This window comes from Carcharodon carcharias, chromosome 11 (genome assembly GCF_017639515.1).
Source record: "Carcharodon carcharias isolate sCarCar2 chromosome 11, sCarCar2.pri, whole genome shotgun sequence".
NCBI lineage: Eukaryota > Metazoa > Chordata > Chondrichthyes > Lamniformes > Lamnidae > Carcharodon > Carcharodon carcharias.
In genome coordinates, this window is record NC_054477.1 from 29,855,816 (window position 1) to 29,881,078 (window position 25,263).

The 25,263-nt window shown below is 54.7% G+C and overlaps 1 long non-coding RNA gene across 1 annotated transcript in view; it reads right to left on the reverse strand.

Moving 5' to 3' along the window:
- Positions 1–286: 286 nt before the first annotated feature.
- LOC121284471 overlaps positions 287–25,263 on the reverse strand; it is a 28,917-nt gene continuing 3,940 nt past the window's right edge. The window contains exon 3 of the long non-coding RNA XR_005944481.1: positions 287–1,359. This is a non-coding gene — a long non-coding RNA (uncharacterized LOC121284471). The remainder of the gene's footprint in view (positions 1,360–25,263) is intronic.

The window sequence follows — 25,263 nt, forward strand, 5'->3', positions numbered from 1 at the left end:
AAATAAAATCCATGCCATAAACTGAATCTGCACAATTTGTTAAAGAGGTTTTCAGTTTCCTCATTTATAGCACAGAACAGCTAATGCTAATTTCAAACATTGTCGGAGACTTGTCGTCATTCCATTCTTATGCTCAGTCCTCATAAATTTTATAGAACATGCCCATTCACCTTAGGTTTTAGATTTCCAGCAACCACAATATTTTACTTTTATATTAGTGTCTATCAGAAGCTCATCTTCATCACTAGCATTTTGACAAGTGACAAGTTTAATATATTATCTGCAATTCTCAACAAAAGCTGCCTGGGAGGTGCCAAGCAGAGACAAACAAGAAATAGTGAGTTCTATCGATAAGTTGTGCATTTTTCTACCAGTTGTTTAAAGGATAGTGTTGGCACAAGTGTATGGGCACATTGTCTAATTATCTAGTACACTATTTACGGGAGTGACCTCAACTATAGAGTAATATAAATAAATAAATACATAAATCGATCAATCAACTTGCATTGTATATTTGATGAAGACCTTCTTGGCCCTTCATGGATTAGACTGCACGTTTACTAAGCAATTTGTATGATATTGAAACTGGTTTTAAGTTGCTTATTGGTGATACATAATTACACACACATACATATGACACACGCAACTATATCAATCCCCATCTCTTGGTAGTAGAGCTCTCCAAAGTTTAACCTAACTAAACTCAGAAGAGTACTTTTTTTGTTGTTCATGGGGTGTGAACGTCATTGGCAAGGTCAGCATTTGGTGCCTATCCCTTAAGTGCCTTTAAGAGCATGGTGGTGAGCCAGCTTCTTGAACTGCTGCTGTCCATGTGCTGTATGTTTGGATGAAGCTCCAGGTTTTTGATCTATGACAGTGAAAGGTATGACAGTGAAAGAGGTATGATATAGTTCCAAGTCAGGATGGTATGTTGCTTGAAAGGGAACTTGCAGGTGGTGATTTTCTCAGGTATCTGCTGCCCTTGTCCTTCTAGGTTGTAGAGGTCATGGGTTTGGAAGGTGCTGTCGAAGGAGCCTTAAATGGTACACACTTCAATGGTGAAGAGAGTGAAGGCTTAAAGGTAGTGAATAGGGTGCTGATCAAGTGAGCTGCTTTGTCCTGGATTGTGTCGAGCTTCTTGAGTATTGTTGGAGTTGCACCTATCCAGGCAAGTGGAGAGTCTTCCATTACACTCCTGGCTTTCAAATGGTGGAGAGCTTTGGGGAATCTGGAGGTGAGTTACTTGCTGCTGAATTCCCAGCCTCTGACATTCTCTTGTAGCCATAATATTTAATGACTGGTCCAAGTAAGTTTCTATTCCCCAAGGATGTTGATGGGGAGGATTTAGCGATGATAATGCTGTTAAAGGTCAAGGAGAGATGGTTAGATTCCCTCTGGCCACAGATGGTCATTACATTACATTTATGTGGTGTGAATGTAATGTTACACTTATCAGCCCAAGCCTGAATATTGTCCAGGTCTTTCTGCCTGTGGACATGGACTGCTTCAGCATCTGAGGAGTCATGAATGGTGCTGAACAAATTACAATCATTAGTGAACATCACCAAGAGTGGGCGAAAATAGGACCTGGAGCCAGTAACCACCACCTAGAAGAGCTATCCAATCCATTCCAGCCTACGGTTCCAGAGCAGAGCAGCTGAGTTCAGAGAGAAATCAAAGTGTGACATCACAGGAAAGCAGATAAGTGATTGGATGGTGAATATTTTGCTTGTTTAACTTCAAATCGTGTAATTTATTAGGTATTGTAGGGCTTTACTAGTTGTAGTAAGTTCACCTGAACTATGTTGGGGCAAATGTTCTGGCGAGTCATATAGTTAGGGCAGTAGAGAGGGCTTTAAACTAAATAGTGAGGGCAAGGTATCAAGTTTGGGAAGATTTGACAAAAGAAGTAGAGAAGACAAGGCAAAAGAGCAAGATAGGAATAAGGGAAATGATGATCAGAGCATGGCAGGAAGGGACAGAGTGTACAAACCTAAGAGTGCATCAGCAGATAAGGCTAAAGGTTCAAAAAAAGTAAAAAGACATAACTAAAGACTCTGTATCTGAATGCATGTAGCATTTGTAACAAAACAGATGAATTGACAACACAAATAGAAATAAATATGTATGACCTGATGACCATTACAGAGACATGTCTCCAGAGATGAGATTTGTAAAGATAAGAAGTCACTTATGGGAGTGGTTTATAGGCTCCCTAACAGTAAACACACTGTAGGGCAGGCTATACAGGAAGAAATAATGGCAGCTTGTGAGAAAGTTACGGCGATAACGATGAGTGATTTTAATCTACTTACAGGTTGGACAAACCAGATTGGCAAAGGTAGCCTGGATGATGATTTCCTAGAATGTTTTTCAGGCACATTTAAGCACCAACCAGAGGGCAGGCTATACTAGATCTGGTAATGTGCAATAAAACAGGATTAATTAATGACCTTATGGTGAAGGCGCCCCCAGGTAGCAATGATCATAATATGATTGAATTTCACATTCAGTTGGAGGGAAGAGAGGAGTGGATCTAAGACTAATGTTTCAAGCTTCAATAAGGGCAATTATGAGGGCATCAAGACAGAACTGGCAAAAGTAAGCTGGAAAATTAGGTTAAGGGATAGGTCAGTCAGTAGAGGTGCTGTGGCAGATATTTAAGGAGATATTTCAGAATACTCAGAAAAGATGCATTCCAGTGAGAAAGAAAGACTCTAAGGGAAGGACACACCATCCATGGCTAACTAAAGAAGTTAAACATAGTATCAAATTGAAAGAAATAGCATATCATTCCAGAAGGTCAGAAGATTAGACAAAATATAAAGAACAGCAAAGAATGACTAAAAGATTAATTAAGGAGGGAGAAATTAGAGTAAGAGAGAAAGCTTACTAGAAATATAAAAAGAGATAGTAAGAATTCCTACAGGTATTTAAGAAAGAAAAGAGTAAGTGAGCGTTGGTCCTCTATAGTGTAAGAATAGGGAATTAATAATGGAAAATAAGGAAATGGCAGATGAATTGAACAGATATTTTGTCTGTCTTCACTGTAGAGGATAAAAATAACATCACAGAAATAATTGTGAATCAGGAGGTGAGAGTGGAGGACAGGAACTTGAAACAATTACAACCACTAAGGAAAGGGTACTGAGAAAATTGTTAGAACTAAAAGCTGACAAGTCCTCAGGTTCTGATGGACTTCATCCTAAAAGAAGTGACTGCTGAGATGCACTGATTTTAATTTTCCAAAATTCCCTAGATTCTAAAGGTCCCATCAGATTGAAAAATAGTGAATGTGACTCCTCTATTCAAGAAAGGAAGGAGGCAGAAAGAAGGAAACTGCAGGCCAGTTAGCTTAATATCTGCTGTAGGGAAATTGCTGTAGTGTTATAAAGGAGGTTATAGCTGGACACTTAGAAAATCTCAGTGCAATCAGAGAGTCAACATGGATTTGTGAAAGAAAAATCATGTTTGACTATTTATTGGAGTTCTTTGAGGAAGTAACAAGCAACATGGATAAAGGGGAACCTGTGGATGTGCTGTACTTTCCAGAGGGCATTTGACAAGGTGCCACATCAAAGGTTACTATGCAAAATAAGAGCTCCTGGTGTTGGGGGTAACATTAGCATGGATAGAGGATTGGTTAGCTAACAGGAAATATAGATTAGAGGTAAATGGGTCATTTTTCAGTGGCAAGATGTGACAAATGGAGTGCTACAGGGATCAGAACTGAGGCCTCAGCTTTACAATTTGTATCAATGGCCTGAATTTTTCCTGTGTTGGGTGGGCTTGGTGGGAGCGGGTGGGGGCGGTCATGGACCTGACCACCGCCTGCCATCGGCTCCGCACTGCCATTTTACGCGGGCGGGCCAATTAAGGCCCGCCCAGCGTAAGCACGGAGCTGCCTCAGGGAGACAGAAGCGCTTTTGAAAAAAGTAAATAAATGCAATGAAAATTTATTGAAACATGTCCCCTTCTTGTGACTGTGTCACATGAGATAGGACATGTTTTTATTTTTCAGAAAAAGTTTTTATTTGATTCGTAAAAGCTTTAGGAAACCTCAAACCGCCTTGTGGATGAGATTTCCCAAAAAAACGTAAAGGCCTTTTCGCCTGCCTGCCAACCATAAGGTTGGGTGGGAAGTGTAAACTTGAAATTAATTACTTCCTTAATGGTCTTAATAGGCCTTTCAATTATTGGCGGGTGTGCAGCCGACTCCTGCACGTGGCCCGCTGAACGAAATATCGCGAGACAGCACAATGACATCGGGAAGGATGCATAACGTCATCGTGCGTCATTTTATGTTCCCACGGGTCGGGCCTAGCCCCCACACACCGAATGTAAAATCCTGGCCAATGGCTTGCATAAAGGGACTGAATATATGGTGGCTAAATTTGCTGATAACACAAAGATAGGTAGGAAAGTAAGTTGTGAAGGGAACATAAGGAATCGGCAAAGGGATCTATATGCCTGTAGCTTAAGTGACTGGGCAAATATTTGGCAGATGGAGTATAATACAGGAAAATGTGAACTTGTCCACTTTGCCAAGAAGAATAGAAAAGCTGCATATAATTTAAATGGCAAGAGATTGCAGAACTCTATGGTACAGAGTGCCCTGGTATATGAATCAAGAAAAGTTAGTTTGCAGGTACAGCAAGTGATTAGGAAGGCAAATGGCATGTTGTCATTTATTGCAAGGGGAATTAAATATAAAAAGAGAAATGTTTTGCTACAGTTGTACAGGACATTGGTGAGACCACCTCTAGAGTATTGTGTACAGTATTCTCCATATTTAAGAAAGGATATAAATATCTTAGCACAGGCTTGCCCAACCTTATCTTGTGGCGGGGGTGGGTGGGGGGGGGGGGGGTGCCACATTTCAATTTTTCTCACACTCGGGGGGCTGATGAACAAATTTCGGAAAGATGAGGTTTTTGCAACATTAAACGTGATTTTTTTAAAGCTGATTAGAAACAACTTGCTGAGCAAAAAAATTCACAACAATAAATTGATAATTTTAAAAAATAAGTTATGAGTAAAGACGTCCATTCGCGTGCGAAAGGGTGAGAATGTGTGTGTCCAGTTAACTCTGAGTGTCAGGGTGCTTACTCACTCAAACTCACCCACTTTGAGAGTGCCTGTTGCTGTGTGGGGGGGTGGAGGTGGGGGTGGGGGTGGGGGTGAGGGTGAATGAGAACCCTGCGACTGTGAGTGAGCCAGATAGACTCTCCCCTCCCGATCACCCTCTTCTCTCTCACACGCACAGACGCATGCACTCACCCTCTCTGTCACACAAACGCTCATCCTCTCTCTCCCGCGCATATGCTCATCCTCTCTCTCACGTGCCTTCACCCTCATGCTCACCATTTCTGTCACACACGTGCATGCTCACCTGCTCTCTCATGCACCCTCACTCTCTCTCTCACACATGCTCACCTCCTCTCTCTCTCCTGCACGCACACCCTCTCGTGCACGCTCACCCTCTTGCACACGTGCACCCTCTCTCACTCGCACAATCATTCTCTCTCACATACACTCACCCTCTCTCATGCACACGCATGCCTACTCTCTCTCATGCGCAGGCACACACTCACCCTGTCTCCCACACATGCGCACGGGTGCGCACACACGTTCACTCTCTTTCCCTCAAATGTACTCACCCGCCCACATACTCACTCACCCTCACTCGCTCACCCACCCCCACCCACCCCATCACTCAACCCCAATCACCGCCACCGACTCACCCTCACTCTGTCACTCTTCACCCTCACTCGATCACTCACCCTCACTTACTTACCCTCACACTTACTCGCCCTCACTCACCTATCCCCACACTCACTCATTCACCAACCCTCACATTCATTCACTCACCAACCCTGACGCTCACTCACTGACCCTCACTCCTACCCACCCCCCCATTCACTCCCACACACCCCCTCACTCAACCCCACCTACCCTCTCATTCACTCCCACCCCCGCCCACACCCAGGCCCACCTACACCCACCCACACTCTCACTTATCCAGCCACCCTCCCTCACTCCCCCACACCCCACCCTCACCCGCTTGTCCCCTCACCCACACATCCTCACCCCCCACACCCCCCTCACCCACAAACCCTCGCCGCCCCCTCACCCACACACCCTCGCCCCCCTCACCCACACCCTCTCGCGCCCCCCACCTCACCCACACCCCCTCGCCCCCCCTCACCCACTCGCCCCCCCACACCCATACCCCCCTCACCTCCCTCTCCTCGCCTACACCCCCTCACCCACACCACCTCGAGCCCCCCTCACCCATACCACCCTCACCCCCACCCCCCTCCTTGCCCACACCCCCTCACCCCCATCCCCTCCTCGCCCTTCACCACCACACCCCTCTCGCCCGCCCCCCCCACACACACCCCCTTGCGCCCCCCTCACCCCACTCTCACCCACCCACCCACCCGCCCCCCCCACCCACAACCCCCTCCTCGCTCACACCCCCTCACCCCCACCTTGCCCCCACCCCCTCCCCTACAACCTTTCGCCCCCACCTCATCCACACACCCCACCTCACCCACACCCCCTCACCCCCACACCCTTCTCGCCCCCAACAGCCAACACCTCCCCCCTCCCCACATGTCCCTCAAACATGACCCCCCAACCACACCCCCCTCACCCACTCGCCCTCCCTCACCCACACCGCCTCGCCACCCCCACCCACCCCCTCACCACACCCAATCGCCCCCCACCTACACCCAATCGCCCCCCACCTACACCCCCTCGCACCCCCCTACCCACACCCCCCAATCACCCCTCGCCCCCCCCACCCGCACCCCCCAATCACCCACACCCCCTCGCCCCCCCCACCCGCACCCCCCAATCACCCACACCCCCTCGCCCCCCCCACCCGCACCCCCCAATCACCCACACCCCCTCGCCCCCCCCACCCGCACCCCCCAATCACCCACACCCCCTCGCCCCCCCCACCCGCACCCCCCAATCACCCACACCCCCTCGCCCCCCCCACCCGCACCCCCCAATCACCCACACCCCCTCGCCCCCCCCACCCGCACCCCCCAATCACCCACACCCCCTCGCCCCCCCCACCCGCACCCCCCAATCACCCACACCCCCCTCGCCCCCCCCACCCCGCACCCCCCAATCACCCACACCCCCTCGCCCCCCCCACCCGCACCCCCCAATCACCCACACCCCCTCGCCCCCCCCACCCGCACCCCCCAATCACCCACACCCCCTCGCCCCCCCCCACCCGCACCCCCCAATCACCCACACCCCCTCGCCCCCCCCACCCGCACCCCCCAATCACCCACAACCCCTCGCCCCCCCCACCCGCACCCCCCAATCACCCACAACCCCTCGCCCCCCCCACCCGCACCCCCCAATCACCCACAACCCCTCGCCCCCCCCACCCGCACCCCCCAATCACCCACAACCCCTCGCCCCCCCCACCCGCACCCCCCAATCACCCACAACCCCTCGCCCCCCCCCACCCGCACCCCCCAATCACCCACAACCCCTCGCCCCCCCCCCACCCCGCACCCCCCAATCACCCACAACCCCTCGCCCCCCCCCCACCCGCACCCCCCAATCACCCACAACCCCTCGCCCCCCCCCACCCGCACCCCCCAATCACCCACAACCCCTCGCCCCCCCCACCCGCACCCCCCAATCACCCACAACCCCTCGCCCCCCCCCACCCGCACCCCCCAATCACCCACAACCCCTCGCCCCACCCCACCCGCACCCCCCAATCACCCACAACCCCTCGCCCCCCCCCACCCGCACCCCCCAATCACCCACAACCCCTCGCCCCACCCCCACCCGCACCCCCAATCACCCACAACCCCTCGCCCCACCCCCACCCGCACCCCCCAATCACCCACAACCCCTCGCCCCCCCCCACCCGCACCCCCCAATCACCCACAACCCCTCGCCCCACCCCACCCGCACCCCCCAATCACCCACAACCCCTCGCCCCCCCCCACCCGCACCCCCAATCACCCACAACCCCTCGCCCCCCCCCACCCGCACCCCCCAATCACCCACAACCCCTCGCCACCCCCCACCCGCACCCCCCAATCACCCACACCCCCTCGCCCCCCCCACCCGCACCCCCCAATCACCCACACCCCCTCGCCCCCCCCACCCGCACCTCCCAATCACCCACACCCCCTCGCCCCCCCCCTCCCGCACCCCCCAATCACCCACACCCCCTCGCCCCCCCCCACCCGCACCCCCCAATCACCCACACCCCCTCGCCCCCCCCACCCGCACCCCCCAATCACCCACACCCCCTCGCCCCCCCCCACCCGCACCCCCCAATCACCCACACCCCCTCGCCCCCCCCCACCCGCACCCCCCAATCACCCACACCCCCTCGCCCCCCCCCACCCGCACCCCCCAATCACCCACACCCCCTCGCCCCCCCCCACCCGCACCCCCCAATCACCCACACCCCCTCGCCCCCCCCCACCCGCACCCCCAATCACCCACACCCCCTCGCCCCCCCCCACCCCGCAACCCCCAATCACCCACACCCCCTCGCCCCCCCCCCACCCGCAACCCCCAATCACCCACACCCCCTCGCCCCCCCCCACCCGCAACCCCCAATCACCCACACCCCCTCGCCCCCCCCCACCCGCAACCCCCAATCACCCACACCCCCTCGCCCCCCCCCACCCGCAACCCCCAATCACCCACACCCCCTCGCCCCCCCCCACCCGCAACCCCCCAATCACCCACACCCCCTCGCCCCCCCCCACCCGCAACCCCCCAATCACCCACACCCCCTCGCCCCCCCCCACCCGCAACCCCCAATCACCCACACCCCCTCGCCCCCCCCCACCCGCACCCCCCAATCACCCACACCCCCTCGCCCCCCCCCACCCGCACCCCCCAATCACCCACAACCCCTCGCCCCCCCCCACCCGCACCCCCCAATCACCCACACCCCCTCGCCCCCCCCCACCCGCACCCCCCAATCACCCACACCCCTCGCCCCCCCCCACCCGCACCCCCCAATCACCCACAACCCCTCGCCCCACCCCCCACCCGCACCCCCCAATCACCCACAACCCCTCGCCCCCCCCCACCCGCACCCCCAATCACCCACACCCCCTCGCCCCCCCCCACCCGCAACCCCCAATCACCCACACCCCCTCGCCCCCCCCCACCCGCACCCCCAATCACCCACACCCCTCGCCCCCCCCCACCCGCACCCCCCAATCACCCACACCCCCTCGCCCCCCCCACCCGCACCCCCCAATCACCCACACCCCCTCGCCCCCCCCACCCGCACCCCCAATCACCCACACCCCCTCGCCCCCCCCACCCGCACCCCCAATCACCCACACCCCCTCGCCCCCCCCCACCCGCACCCCCCAATCACCCACACCCCCTCGCCCCCCCACCCGCACCCCCCAATCACCCACACCCCCTCGCCCCCCCCCACCCGCACCCCCAATCACCCACACCCCCTCGCCCCCCCCACCCGCACCCCCAATCACCCACACCCCCTCGCCCCCCCCCACCCGCACCCCCCAATCACCCACACCCCCCTCGCCCCCCCCCCACCCGCAACCCCCAATCACCCACACCCCCTCGCCCCCCCCCACCCGCAACCCCCAATCACCCACACCCCCTCGCCCCCCCCCACCCGCACCCCCCAATCACCCACACCCCCTCGCCCCCCCCACCCGCAACCCCCCAATCACCCACACCCCCTCGCCCCCCCCCCACCCGCAACCCCCAATCACCCACACCCCCTCGCCCCCCCCCACCCGCAACCCCCAATCACCCACACCCCCTCGCCCCCCCCCACCCGCAACCCCCAATCACCCACACCCCCTCGCCCCCCCCCACCCGCAACCCCCAATCACCCACACCCCCTCGCCCCCCCCCACCCGCAACCCCCAATCACCCACACCCCCTCGCCCCCCCCCCACCCGCAACCCCCAATCACCCACACCCCCTCGCCCCCCCCACCCGCAACCCCCAATCACCCACACCCCCTCGCCCCCCCCCACCCGCAACCCCCAATCACCCACACCCCCTCGCCCCCCCCCACCCGCAACCCCCAATCACCCACACCCCCTCGCCCCCCCCCACCCGCAACCCCCAATCACCCACACCCCCTCGCCCCCCCCCACCCGCAACCCCCAATCACCCACACCCCCTCGCCCCCCCCCACCCGCAACCCCCAATCACCCACACCCCCTCGCCCCCCCCACCCGCAACCCCCAATCACCCACACCCCCTCGCCCCCCCCACCCGCAACCCCCAATCACCCACACCCCCTCGCCCCCCCCCACCCGCAACCCCCAATCACCCACACCCCCTCGCCCCCCCCCACCCGCAACCCCCAATCACCCACACCCCCTCGCCCCCCCCCACCCGCAACCCCCAATCACCCACACCCCCTCGCCCCCCCCACCCGCAACCCCCAATCACCCACACCCCCTCCGCCCCCCCCACCCGCAACCCCCAATCACCCACACCCCCCTCGCCCCCCCCCACCCCGCAACCCCCAATCACCCACACCCCCTCGCCCCCCCCCACCCGCAACCCCAATCACCCACACCCCCTCGCCCCCCCCCACCCGCAACCCCCAATCACCCACACCCCCTCGCCCCCCCCCACCCGCACCCCCAATCACCCACACCCCCTCGCCCCCCCCCACTCCGCAACCCCCAATCACCCACACCCCCTCGCCCCCCCCCACCCGCAACCCCCAATCACCCACACCCCCTCGCCCCCCCCCACCCGCAACCCCAATCACCCACACCCCCTCGCCCCCCCCCACCCGCAACCCCCAATCACCCACACCCCCTCGCCCCCCCCCACCCGCAACCCCCAATCACCCACACCCCCTCGCCCCCCCCCACCCGCAACCCCCAATCACCCACACCCCCTCGCCCCCCCCCACCCGCAACCCCCAATCACCCACACCCCCCCCCCCCCCCCCCACCCCCCCCCACCCCCCCCCCCCCCCCCCCCACCCCCCCCCCCCCCCCCCGCCCCCCCCCCCCCCCCCCCCCCCCCCCCCCCCCCCCATCCCCCCCCCCCCCCCCCCCCATCCCCCCCCCCCCCCCCCCCCCCCCCCCCCCCCCCCCCCCCCCCCCCCCCCCCCCCCCCCCCCCCCCCCCCCACCCCCCCCCCCCCCCCCCCCCCCCCTCCCCCCCCCACCCCCCCCCCCCCCCCCCCCCCCACCCCCCCCCCCCCCCCCCCCCCCCCCCCCCCCCCCCCCCCCCCCCCCCCCCCCCCCCCCCCCCCCCCCCCCCCCCCCCCCCCCCCCCCCCCCCCCCCCCCCCCCCCCCCCCCCCCCCCCCCCCCCCCCCCCCCCCCCACCCCCCCCCCCCCCCCCCCCCCCCCCCCCCCCCCCCCCCCCCCCCCCCCCCCCCCCCACCCCCCCCCCCCCCACCCCACCCCCCCACCCCCCCCCCCCCCCCCCCCGCAACCCCCAATCACCCACACCCCCTCGCCCCCCCCACCCGCAACCCCCAATCACCCACACCCCCTCGCCCCCCCCCCACCCGCAAACCCCCATCACCCACACCCCCCTCGCCCCCCCCCACCCGCAACCCCCTATCACCCACACCCCCTCGCCCCCCCCCACCCGCAACCCCCAATCACCCACACCCCCTCGCCCCCCCCCACCCGCAACCCCCAATCACCCCACACCCCCTCGCACCCCCCCCCACCCCGCAACCCCCAATCACCTCCACACCCCCTCGCACCCCCCCCACCCGCAACCCCCAATCACCCACACCCCCTCGCCCCCCCCCACCCTCAACCCCCAATCACCCACACCCCCTCGCCCCCCCCCACCCGCAACCCCCAATCACCCACACCCCCCTCGCCCCCCCCCACCCGCAACCCCCAATCACCCACACCCCCTCGCCCCCCCCCACCCGCAACCCCCAATCACCCACACCCCCCTCGCCCCCCCCCACCCGCAACCCCCAATCACCCACACCCCCTCGCCCCCCCCCACCCCGCAACCCCCAATCACCCACACCCCCTCGCCCCCCCCCACCCCGCAACCCCCAATCACCCACACCCCCTCGCCCCCCCCCACCCGCAACCCCCAATCACCCACACCCCCTCGCCCCCCCCCACCCGCAACCCCCAATCACCCACACCCCCTCGCCCCCCCCCACCCGCAACCCCCAATCACCCACACCCCCTCGCCCCCCCCCACCCGCAACCCCCAATCACCCACACCCCCTCGCCCCCCCCCACCCGCAACCCCCAATCACCCACACCCCCTCGCCCCCCCCCACCCGCAACCCCCAATCACCCACACCCCCTCGCCCCCCCCCACCCGCAACCCCCAATCACCCACACCCCCTCCGCCCCCCCCCACCCGCAACCCCCAATCACCCACACCCCCTCGCCCCCCCCCACCCGCAACCCCCAATCACCCACACCCCCTCGCCCCCCCCCACCCGCAACCCCCAATCACCCACACCCCCCTCGCCCCCCCCACCCGCAACCCCCAATCACCCACACCCCCTCGCCCCCCCCACCCGCACCCGCAACCCCCAATCACCCACACCCCCTCGCCCCCCCCACCCGCAACCCCCCAATCACCCACACCCCCTCGCCCCCCCCCACCCGCAACCCCCAATCACCCACACCCCCTCGCCCCCCCCCACCCGCAACCCCCAATCACCCACACCCCCTCGCCCCCCCCCACCCGCAAACCCCCAATCACCCACACCCCCTCGCCCCCCCCCACCCGCAACCCCCAATCACCCACACCCCCTCGCCCCCCCCCACCCGCAACCCCCAATCACCCACACCCCCTCGCCCCCCCCACCCGCAACCCCCAATCACCCACACCCCCTCGCCCCCCCCCACCCGCAACCCCCAATCACCCACACCCCCTCGCCCCCCCCCACCCGCAACCCCCAATCACCCACACCCCCTCGCCCCCCCCCCACCCGCAACCCCCAATCACCCACACCCCCTCGCCCCCCCCCACCCGCAACCCCCAATCACCCACACCCCCTCGCCCCCCCCCCACCCGCAACCCCCAATCACCCACACCCCCTCGCCCCCCCCCCACCCGCAACCCCCAATCACCCACACCCCCTCGCCCCCCCCCACCCGCAACCCCCAATCACCCACACCCCCTCGCCCCCCCCCACCCGCAACCCCCAATCACCCACACCCCCTCGCCCCCCCCCCACCCGCAACCCCCAATCACCCACACCCCCTCGCCCCCCCCCACCCGCAACCCCCAATCACCCACACCCCCTCGCCCCCCCCCCACCCGCAACCCCCAATCACCCACACCCCCTCGCCCCCCCCCCACCCGCAACCCCCAATCACCCACACCCCCTCGCCCCCCCCCCACCCCGCAACCCCCAATCACCCACACCCCCTCGCCCCCCCCCCACCCGCAACCCCCAATCACCCACACCCCCTCGCCCCCCCCCCACCCGCAACCCCCAATCACCCCACACCCCCTCGCCCCCCCCCACCCGCAACCCCCAATCAACCCACACCCCCTCGCCCCCCCCCCACCCCGCAACCCCCAATCACCCACACCCCCTCGCCCCCCCCCCCACCCGCAACCCCCATCACCCACACCCCCTCGCCCCCCCCCCACCCGCAACCCCCAATCACCCACACCCCCTCGCCCCCCCCCCACCCGCAACCCCCAATCACCCACACCCCCTCGCCCCCCCCCACCCGCAACCCCCAATCACCCACACCCCCTCGCCCCCCCCCACCCGCAACCCCCAATCACCCACACCCCCTCGCCCCCCCCCCACCCGCAACCCCCAATCACCCACACCCCCTCGCCCCCCCCCACCCGCAACCCCCAATCACCCACACCCCCTCGCCCCCCCCCACCCGCAACCCCCAATCACCCACACCCCCTCGCCCCCCCCCACCCGCAACCCCCAATCACCCACACCCCCTCGCCCCCCCCCACCCGCACCCCCAATCACCCACACCCCCTCGCCCCCCCCCACCCGCACCCCCAATCACCCACACTCCTCGCCCCCCCCCACCCGCACCCCCAATCACCCACACCCCCTCGCCCCCCCCACCCGCAACCCCCCAATCACCCACACCCCCTCGCCCCCCCCACCCGCACCCCCCAATCACCCACACCCCCTCGCCCCCCCCACCCGCAACCCCCAATCACCCCACACCCCCCTCGCCCCCCCCCACCCGCACCCCCCAATCACCCACACCCCCTCGCCCCCCCCCACCCGCACCCCCCAATCACCCACACCCCCTCGCCCCCGCCCCCACCCGCAACCCCCAATCACCCACACCCCCTCGCCCCCCCCCTCACCCACACCCCCATCCCCCCCCCACGCAACCCCAATCACCCACCCCTCGCCCCCCCCCACCCGCAACCCCCAATCACCCACACCCCTCGCCCCCCCCCACCCGCAACCCCCAATCACCCACACCCCCTCGCCCCCCCCCCCCACCCGCATCCCCCTATCACCACACCCCTCGCCCCACCCCCCAACGCATCCCCCAATACCCACCCCCCCGCCGCCCCCCCCCCCCCACCGCAACCCCCATACACCCCACACCCCCTCCGCCCCCCCCCCACCCGCAACCCCCAATCACCCACACACCAGTCCCGCCCCCCCCCCCCCCACCCGCACCCCCAATCACCCACACCCCCTCGCCCCCCCCCCCACCCGCAACCCCCACTCACCCACACCCCCTCCGCCCCCCCCCCACCCGCAACCCCCAATCAACCCACACCCCCTCGCCCCCCCCCCCCACCGCAACCCCCAATCACCCACACCCCCTCGCCCCCCCCCCCACCCGCAACCCCAAATCACCCCACACCCCCTCGCCCCCCCCCCCACACCAGCAACCCCCAATCACCCACACCCCCCTCGCCCCCCCACCCCACCCGCAACCCCCCCCCAATCACCCACACCCCCTCGCCCCCCCCCACCCGCAACCCCCAATCACCCACACCCCCTCGCCCCCCCCACCCGCAACCCCCAATCACCCACACCCCCTCGCCCCCCCCACCCGCAACCCCAATCACCCACACCCCCTCGCCCCCCCCCACCCGCAACCCCCAATCACCCACACCCCCTCGCCCCCCCCCACCCGCACCCCCCAATCACCCACACCCCCTCGCTCTCCCTCCCCCCTCGCTCCCCCTCACCCACGAAATTGGCTTTGGGCCGGGGTAGGTGCGATGTGAGCTGGAGCAAAGCCTGAGGCTTAGGTTCACCCAAACGTGGGTGCCCGCCGAGTGGAGGGAGGGCCAAGAGCCGGTGGAATGCGGGGGGGGGGAACAGGGGAGAGTCGGAGAAACGCAGGAGGAACCGGGGAAAAGTGAGGGAGAACCAGGTAGAGCCAATGAGAACACAGCCGGGCCAGAACACCGGTAGCTGGAAGAAAGCAACCGCAGGCGGAGAAATGACTGCAGCTGGGCCAGAGCACTGGTTGCCATGGGAAACCATGGTGAACGTGCACTCCAAAGTCTCTCTCTATCTACAAATACTCGCAGTTGCCGGTATTCGCTGCACATCCAATTACAGCCTGTTTATCTCCCATGTTTAATGCTGATAGGCTCAATAGTGAGCCTATCAGCAGCAAACACGGGAGATAATCAGGCTGTGATTGGAGGAACAGGCCCCTGACGGAATCTTCAAAACTCAGCCATCTTTCCGGCGTTTTCAACAGTTGTTCCGGCCACATGGAGGGGCTTGGATAGGCCTGTACCAGAAGCAGTTCAGAGAAAGTTCAAGCAACAGATACCTGGGATGAAAAGAAATTATCTTATGAGGAAAGGTTGGACAGGGTGGGCCCGTATCCATTGCAGTTTAGATGATTGAGAGGCAATCTTATTGAAACATATAATATGCTGAGGGGACTTGACAGGGAAAATGCTGAAAGGATGTTTCCCCTGTGGAACTAGGGGACACCGTTTAAAATAAGGGGTCTCCCATTTAAGATGGAGATGAGAAGAATATTTTTCTCTCTGGGGGTCATGAATCTTTGGGATTCTCTTCCCCCAGACACCGGTGGAAGCAAGGTCATTGAATATTTTAAAGGCAGAGGTAAATAGATTCTTGCCTAACAAGGGAGTCAAAGGTTATTGGGGATAGGTGGAATATGGAATTGAGACCACAGTCAAATCAGCTATGATCTTGCTGAATGGTGGAGCAGGCATGAAGGGTCGAATGGTCTACTCCTGCTCCTAATTTGTGTGTTCGTATGTTGACTTCTGACCTCTTTTAGGGGGAAGGTCATTGATGAAGCAGCTGAAGATGGTTGTGCCTAGGATATTACCTTGGGGAACTCCTATAGCGATGTCCTAGAGCTGAGATCTTTCTTTGTGCTGGATTTGACTCCAAGCAGTGGAGCTTTTTTCAATGATTCCCATTGACTTCAATGTTTTTGATGTCACACTTGGTCAAATACTGCCTTGATGTTTAGGGCAGTCACTCTCACCTGAACTCTGGAATTCACCTCTTTTGTGCATTTTTGGATGAAGGCTGCATTGAGTTCTGGTGGCATGTGGCCCTGGCAGAACCCAAACTGAGCAACAGTGAGCAGGTTATTGCTAAGTGCTGCTTGATAGCAGTGTCAATGACATCCTGCATCAATTTGCTAAGGATTGAGAGTAGATTGATGGGCCATAATTAGCCTGATTGGATTTGTCCTGCTTTTTGAGGGCAGGACATACCTGGGCAATTTTCCACTTTTTCGCATAGATACCAATGTTGTAGAAAAAGTTTTCATTACTACTGTGGGATCATGTCAGGGCCCATAGTCTTTGCTGTATTCCGTGTCATCGGCATTTTCTTGATATCACATGAAGTGAAATGAATTGGCTGAAGACTTGCACTTGTGATGGTAGGGACCTTAGGAGGAGGCTAAGATAGATTATCTATTTACTACTTCTGGCAAAAGATGGTTGTGAATGTTTCAGCCTTGTCTTTTGCATTGGAGAGCTGGGGTCCCCCATCATTGAGGATGGAGATGTCTGTGGAGCCTCCTCCTCTGGTTAGTTATTTAATTGCCCACTATCGCTCATGACTGAATGTAGCAAGACTGCTTGATCTGATCCAAATAATTTTGGAATTACATTGTTCTGTCAATCGCATGCTGATTCCACTGTTTAGCATGTATGTAATCCTGTGCTGTAGCTTCACCAGATTGGCACATCATTTTTAGGTATGCCAGGTATTGCTCCTGGCATGCTCTTCTGCACTCCCCATTGAACTAGAATTGGACCCTTGCTTGATGATAACAGTAGAGTGAAGCATTTGCCATGCTATGAGGTTGCAGAGTGGGGTTGAATACAATTCTGCCACTGCTGATGGCTTAGAGCACCTCAGAGTTGACCAGTTTTGAGCTACTAGATCTATTCTGAGTGTATCCCATTTAGCAAGGTGGTGGTATGATGGAGGGTATTCCTTGTGAAGACAGGACTTTGTCTCCCCAAGGACTGTTCAGCATTACTGACATTAACAAGTGCACCTGCGACAGGTAGATTGCTGAGGGGAAGGTCAAGTAGGTTCTTTTCTTTTGTTAGCTCTCTCACCACCTACCACAGGCTCACTTTAGGAGTTATGTCTTTCAGGCCAGCTCAGTAAATAGTGGTGCTACTAAGTCACTCTTGGTGATAAACATTGAAGCCCCCTGCCACCCCACCCCCCCCAAACTTTGTGCCCATGCTACCCCCAGTGCTTCTTCCAAGTGGTGTTCAACATGGAAGAGCATTGATTAATAAGTTGAGGGAAGGTGGTAATCAGCAGGAGGTTTCCTTGACCATGTTTGACCTAATGCCATGAGACTTCATGGGGTCCGGAGTTGAAGCTGGAACTTTATATCACTATTCTGCCATTTCTGGTGGGTCTGTCCTGCCAATAGGACAGGACATACCCAGGAATGGTCATGGAGGAGTTTGGCCATCGGCTGCAACTAATGATTTGGTGAGTATAACTTTGTCAGGCTGTTTTGTCTAGTCTGTGAGAAAACTCTCCAAAGTTTGGTACAAGTCCAGAGATGATAAGCTGGAGGACTTTTCAGGGTTGACTGAGCAGTGTGTGCCTGTGTTTAGGTTGATACCGGGTCTGTCTGGTTTTATTCTTCTTACCATACTTGTGTGATATTTCCACTTCCAACATTACTCATCTTTATAGCCTCTCAACTTGGGGGTAGAAATCCCTGAGTGTCCATCCTTTAATAAACTGATTAATACATCTGGATGAAAATCCTGTTTTTCCGATGAGGCATTAAGCTGAGGCCTATCTCCCGACTGAGGTAAATGCAAAAGATCCCGTAGCACTACTCAAAACAGAGTAAGAAACTTCTCTGTGGTGTCCTGGCCTACATACTTGTCCCTCAAACACATCACTAAAACAGACTACAAAAGTGACTACACTTCAAGTATTGTTGTTCATTGGCTGTTAAGAGACTTGGGATAAGCTAAGGCCAGGAAAGGCACTATGTAGATGCAAATTCTTCCTTTAAAGAAGAATCTTGCATACAACATTGGGAATTAACATATTCTAAGCTGCATTTAACATTACAGAAACATTACAATTTAAAAAAAAATTTCAACTCAGCAACAGCAAATCCAACTCGGGAATGCAGGCTGCATTACTGAAAGATCTTGAAGGAGGCTGGAAGGCTCATTCCTGGCAGCTTTCAAACAATAAATTAAGGGTGAAGTGACAAGGAAAAACTATCTAAATTTAGTTGTTTGCTGAGTACTATCTATTTATTGAGTCCCTGCACGACAGATCTCCCTAATGTATGAGAGCTGGTAAGGAACAGTCCATTACCTGCATCTGCTGGAAGATCTTTAATCGAATAATGGTCTACTCCGGAATGCTCAGCACTTCCAAAACTATCTGCATTGGAACACCCTCTCTTAGCTGGAGATATCATAATATCACAATGTAAGAAATAGGAACAGGAGTAGACCATTCAGCCCATCAAGCCTCTCTGGCATTCAACAAGATTATGGCTGATCTGATTGTGGCCTTGACTGTGCTTTCCAGCCTTTTTCCCTTATTATACTTAACTCCATTGTCAAACAAAAATCTGTCTGAGTCAGCCTTGAATATATTCTATGACCCAGCCTGCACTGCTGCCTGTGGAAGAGAATTCCAAAGACTAATGACCGACTGAAAAAAAATTCCTCTTCATCTCCACCTTAAATGGGAGACCCCTTATTTTTAAACTGTGTCTCCTAGTTCTAGGTATCCCCACGAGAAGAAATATCCTCTCAGCACACTTGTGAATTCCAAATGAGCATCATAATTGATGATATGAAACGTTGTTACATCTCAATATTGTTACCTGTATTCTGTCTTGGGCAGAATTTTGGGTCACTTTACATTAAGATGTTGCTATTAAGTTAAACACAGCACACAAGGGATTAAATCTACACAACACAAACAATCTGAGCACATATATTCACCCAGTGGCCAGACATGATGAAATAGCTGGCAAAGCTGTGTTCCTGGTGTACATGATCATCTCCAGACAGTTAGCACATCCTAGTGATGTTCACATATCATGTTGGATTGGTTTCATTCATTTGAACACAGTGGCAGATGGCAGCCAGGGGGCCCACACTCCACACACACAACAGTGGCAGCTTTGATTTGCAGCCCCTCTGCCCAATCCCTGATTAAGTTAAGGATATCAAGTCTTTGGCATTCTATTGAGCTGGAAGGCTGTCTGCAGATTGAAACCAGCCAGTTCAGGAAATACTGACTTGGAACACAAAATTAGACCTGTAGCACAGGCTATGTTTGTGTAATTTTTATTATGTTTGTTGCTGTGGGAGCGATCATTAGATTAAATTTCTCATTTATTTGTTTGTTCATGTGTTATATTAAAGTAAACTAGTTGCTCAGTTTAGTTGGTTTTGTCTCACTTGATTGCTTATCAATCTATCTGCCAAAATTTAGATAAAAACCTGTGGAGGCATTCACAAAGAATGTACTCTCTGTTACTGGCTTCAAATAATGCTATCATAAATTCGGGCAGTAGAGGTTAACTCCTAATCTTTGGGCATTCCCTGTTCCCATTCTGTGATGATCTTTGAACCGGAAAAAGTAGTAAGGAAAATTTGTAATTTATTTAAAATGTCTAGGGAATCTGTCATTGTTTTTAAGAATGTTTGAAAAGTACCTTTAAGCGTTTGCATTGTAAAGGGATCAGCTGCAATTTTCTTGGATAATAAGAAATACTGGTCCATGTGATCTGGTGACCTTTGACCTGGAAGCAGTCCCAATAGGAAGGAAGTTAATATACATACATTGTGTGGGGCTTGGCCTAAATAGCCAAGTGGTTATGGTACTGGGCTTGTAACCCCAAGATCAAGAATTCAAATCTCACAATGGCAAACTATGAAACAATGTAACTTCATCTGAATAGGAACAGATGGAAACGTGTTTGTACTCAAAAGAGTTACATGCATTGTGTGACACAAAGGAGAGCTGAAGGTAGAAGGTGTTCAGCATGCAGATGTAGACACAAAGAGAAAGCAGATAGAGACAGAAAGGGGAACACTAACTCCTTGTGAGGAGAAGCAGCAAATTTCTCTCAAGAATGGATCAATGTTTCTGTTTGGTTAAAAAAAGGGGACAGGAGCTCTTGGGGGCAATGTGCAAGCTGGCAAATGAGACTAAAACCTGGAAAGCTATGTGAATAGCTCAGAGATACTAAAGAGCTAAGTGTTTTCCCAGAAGTGGCCAAACAATGAACTGGGGTGTTATTGGTTGGTCAGTTGAAACAGAAATCTGGAAAGCTACACTATCAGGATTGTTGTGACCTGAGGGAGAGAGAGTTTGTAGAAGTATATCTTGTTGATGATAATTGTACACATGAGACTCAGGTGAAAGTTGTCGGATAGGACTCCTATCCCACTCTGCATAAATAAAGGACAGCATATTATGGAACTGTGTAGCTATGTAGTGCTGTATGTATGAGGGGAGTGATACGGGTGCTTGTGTAAGATGTATCTTTGTTGTATTAATTATTTAAAGTGAAATTTACCATTTTATTTGAAGCATCATTTGCCTGTTAATTTGTTTAATTTGTGTTGGTTATGATCTGTGTATAAGTAAAAGCTACAAAAAATGTAATCTCGTTGGTAATTTCTTTACTTGGGGTCATTCAGTAAATTTGGTTATTTTGGTTTATGGTTCCCCCATGGGGATTGTAACAATGGTCCACTTATGTGAGAGATTGGTGACACTGTACTTGAGAAAATATCTAGTGCAGACATAAATATTTGTAACATAAAATTGGATCCCATTCATCTTAAGTCCAACCATATAAGATTCTTCATACTGGAAGGTCTTTTGTACAGAACATTGATGCAGAGTTTCATAGCAGCTCAACAGTCTGTGCCCCCATTCCTGGTCCTCCGATGAGATCATTGTCCTATGATGAGAAGCTGAGTAAATTGGGTCTTTACTCTCTGGAGTTCAGAAAAATTAGATAGTCTTACTGAAACATGCAAGATTTCTAAGGGACTTTATAGAGTAGACACTGAGGTTGTTTCCACTGACTGGGGAATCAAGAGCACAGGGTCATAGCCTCAGAATAAGGGACCAATTATTTAGGACTAAGATGAGGAAAAGTTTCTTCAGTCAAATGGTTATTAATCTCAGAATTCTCTTTCCCAGCACTTGTAGATGCTCCACTGTTGAATATATTTAAGGCTGAGATAGACAGATTTTTGGTCATTCAGGAAATCAAGGGATATAGAGAGCAGACTGGGAAACGGTGTTGAGGTAGAAGACTAACCATAATCGTGGTGAATGGTAGAGCAGGCTAGAGGTCTACTACAAAAACAGAATTACCTGGAAAAACTCAGCAGGTCTGGCAGCATCGGCGGAGAAGAAAAGAGTTGACGTTTCAAGTCCTCATGACCCTTCGACGGAACTTGAGTTCGAGTCCAAGAAAGAGTTGAAATATAAGCTGGTTTAAGGTGTGTGTTGGTGGGGGGGGTGCGGGGGAGAGAGAGAGAGAGAGAGAGAGAAGTGGAGGGGGGGTGTGGTTGTAGGGACAAACAAGCAGTGATAGAAGCAGATCATCAAAAGATGTCAACAACAATAGAACAAAACACATAGGTGTTAAAGTTGGTGATATTATTTAAACGAATGTGCTAATTAAGAATGGATGGTAGGGCACTCAAGGTATAGCTCTAGTGGGGGTGGGGAGAGCATAAAAAGATTAAGATATTTAAAAATAATGGAAATAGGTGGGAAAAGAAAAATCTATATAATTTATTGGAAAAAAAAGGAAGGGGGAAACAGAAAGGGGGTGGGGATGGGGGAGGGAGCTCACGACCTAAAGTTGTTGAATTCAGTATTCAGTCCGGAAGGCTGTAAAGTGCCTAGTCGGAAGATGAGGTGTTGTTCCTCCAGTTTGCGTTGGGCTTCACTGGAACAATGCAGCAAGCCAAGGACAGACATGTGGGCAAGAGAGCAGGGTGGAGTGTTAAAATGGCAAGCGACAGGGAGGTTTGGGTCATTCTTGCGGACAGACCTCAGGTGTTCTGCAAAGCGGTCGCCCAGTTTACGTTTGGTCTCTCGTAGAAGGAGCATTAGAATTAGGTAGCACAACATTTAACCCCAATATCAAATTTACCAAGGATAAACACTAGACAAAGAACCCATTACACAATAAAACAAAAAAAAACACACTACAGTAGAAATGATTGCAAGGGTTCCTTAGAGGTGCATTGCAATGATGGTGCAGTGATGATGCTTAAGGGTAGTGGGAACTCACCATAAAGTTTGATGGTGTTTCGGGTAAAAATGGCCTTTTAAGTAAAGTGGGCAATAACCTTTTATGTATCCCTTTCTCCATGTTTGATGTTTCCTATTGTACAAAAGCATTAGGAATAATGTGTCTCCATCGATTTTGGGCATGACAGATATTTCCAACAGCAAGAAAGGAATGTGTAGCAAGCTCCCATTTCCCACTTAAAGTAGCAAAGGGGTTTAATATTAAATGATAATGACATATAGACACCATTATGATGTCTCTCATCTCTCAGTGGCTATACTGCTTCTATAGGATGCACTTGGTAAGCACTGAGGAACAAATGGAAGGTACATTTGAAAGACCAGTAATAAATAAAATTGATCAGTTTTGAGATCTGTGCAGGTCCATTTATTCAAAATGTTTTTGTTGGGTTTTTTTTCCTCCTCATGGTCATCTCCTGCTTCTCATGAGTCTTCGTTGATTGCTTTGAACTATTATCTTTTATCTCCAATGCTATTACTTGCATCAGTAGGTTTCCTAATAGGAATTCCTGTATCTGTGATTCTTTTAAGAAGGGGTGCCACGAGAATGGTTTACACAAACCACTAGTATCCTCACACTTGCATTTGCAAACAAAAGTAACTGGACTTTTCTTTAATAGGTGATTAGTGTGTATGGAAGTTTCAACTGTCAAGTTAAGACAGCAGGCTTATTGGCACAGATACCTGAAGAACTGTTCTACAAGTTGGTTTTTTATAACCAGTCACAGCATGTAATATTACTTTATGAAAGAAGGCATGCTAAGATGATCATCAGCCAGCACAGATTGTTTGGCTACATCCGCCAAGATATGCCAATCATTTTCATGATCATCACACTCATTAGGTAATGGCTGTGGGGGGGTGGCTTCGCATAGCCTGGTTAGCAGAGATGTTCTGCTGTAAACAAAGTTGCCTACTAACATCTGTCTCTGGGCTGGCACAGCGAGTGGGGGAACTGATCAGTTGCCACCTCCAAGTTGCATGCAGTTTCCTCTTTGGGGGTCACATCTAATCTCCTGCCTTTTCTGCCTTGGGCTGCCAGTTGACGGTGGTGTCTTTGGAACCTTTCTAAAGTCTTTTAGAATCTTTATTCCACCATGGACTTGATGGACTGAATAGCCTCTTTCTGTACTATAATGACTATGATCCTTGTGACGCATTCATTTAATTGTTCTAATTATTTAAAATTTTACTTGCACCCAATTTTTCACTCCCATCTTTAGTTTGTAACTTACCTCTGCAGAAGGCCACACCGGATCCATAATTTATTGTGCTACTATGTTGACTCAGGATACCTGAATGCTATTAGCTATCTGTTGTTCAGATGAGAGTAACACAGTTTTTTTTACCTTTTAGACATGATATATCAGAGATGGAACTCTAATTCTTAAATCCCTAAAAGAATTGCACAACAAAATTTGTGAAAACAAATAAAACCTGTTACAAATGGAAACAAAGCATCACTAATATAATTTCTTAAAGTTCTTCAAGAGATAAAATCTACCAATGTGGAAAGAAACAGCTCTATTAACACCACAGTATAATGCATATCCTAGAATGATTTTGAGACTTTAATCTCATTTTGGATTCAAACGTAACTGCTGTACTTTTGTATTGTGTGGGCCCCTGATCTCCGCAAATGCTGTTAGACCTGCTGAGCTTTTCCAGGTACTATTATTTTTGTTTTTTTATATATAATACAATATCTTTGTGATTATCAGAGACATATTCATATATGATTTGAGAACTGTTGGGAATGACATTCAACATACACAAAAATGACACCAATTGAGAACACATTTAAACATATTGAGCACTGTTAATTTTTAAGAGTATGATGTATCAGAGTTGGATAAATGCCCTAGATGTGTGATTTTCAACTCAATTTGTAAACCAGAGTGTGTGCCTAAAACATAAATCACATAACTACCATTGAAAATTAAATTAATCTATACAGCTCCTCTCATGACTCCAGGACCTCCCGAAGTAATTTACAGCCAAAACGTGTTTTTGAAGTGTAATCACTGTTGCAGTGCAGGAAATATAATAGTAGTACGTAAATATTTTGCTTCCAATTTCCACCCCTCCATCATTTTCACGTGGTCCATCACTGACACTTCCCTGCCGTGACCTCTCAGTCTTAATTTCTGGTGTTAGACTGTCCACCAATATTCATTACAAGCCTACTGACTCCCACAGCTACCTCGACTACGGCTCCTTATGCCCGGCTTTCTGTAAGGACTCCATCCCATTCTCTCAGTTCCTTCACCTCCATCGCATCTGTTTTGATGATGCCACTTTCAAAAACAGTTCCTCTGACATGTCTTCCTTCTTCCTTAACTGAGGTTTTCCACCCATGCTGGTTGACAGGGCCCTCGACCGTGTCTGGTCCTTCTCCTGCCCATCCGCCCTCACACCTTCCTTTCCTTCCCAGAACCATGATAGGGTCCCTCTCATCCTCACTTATCACCCC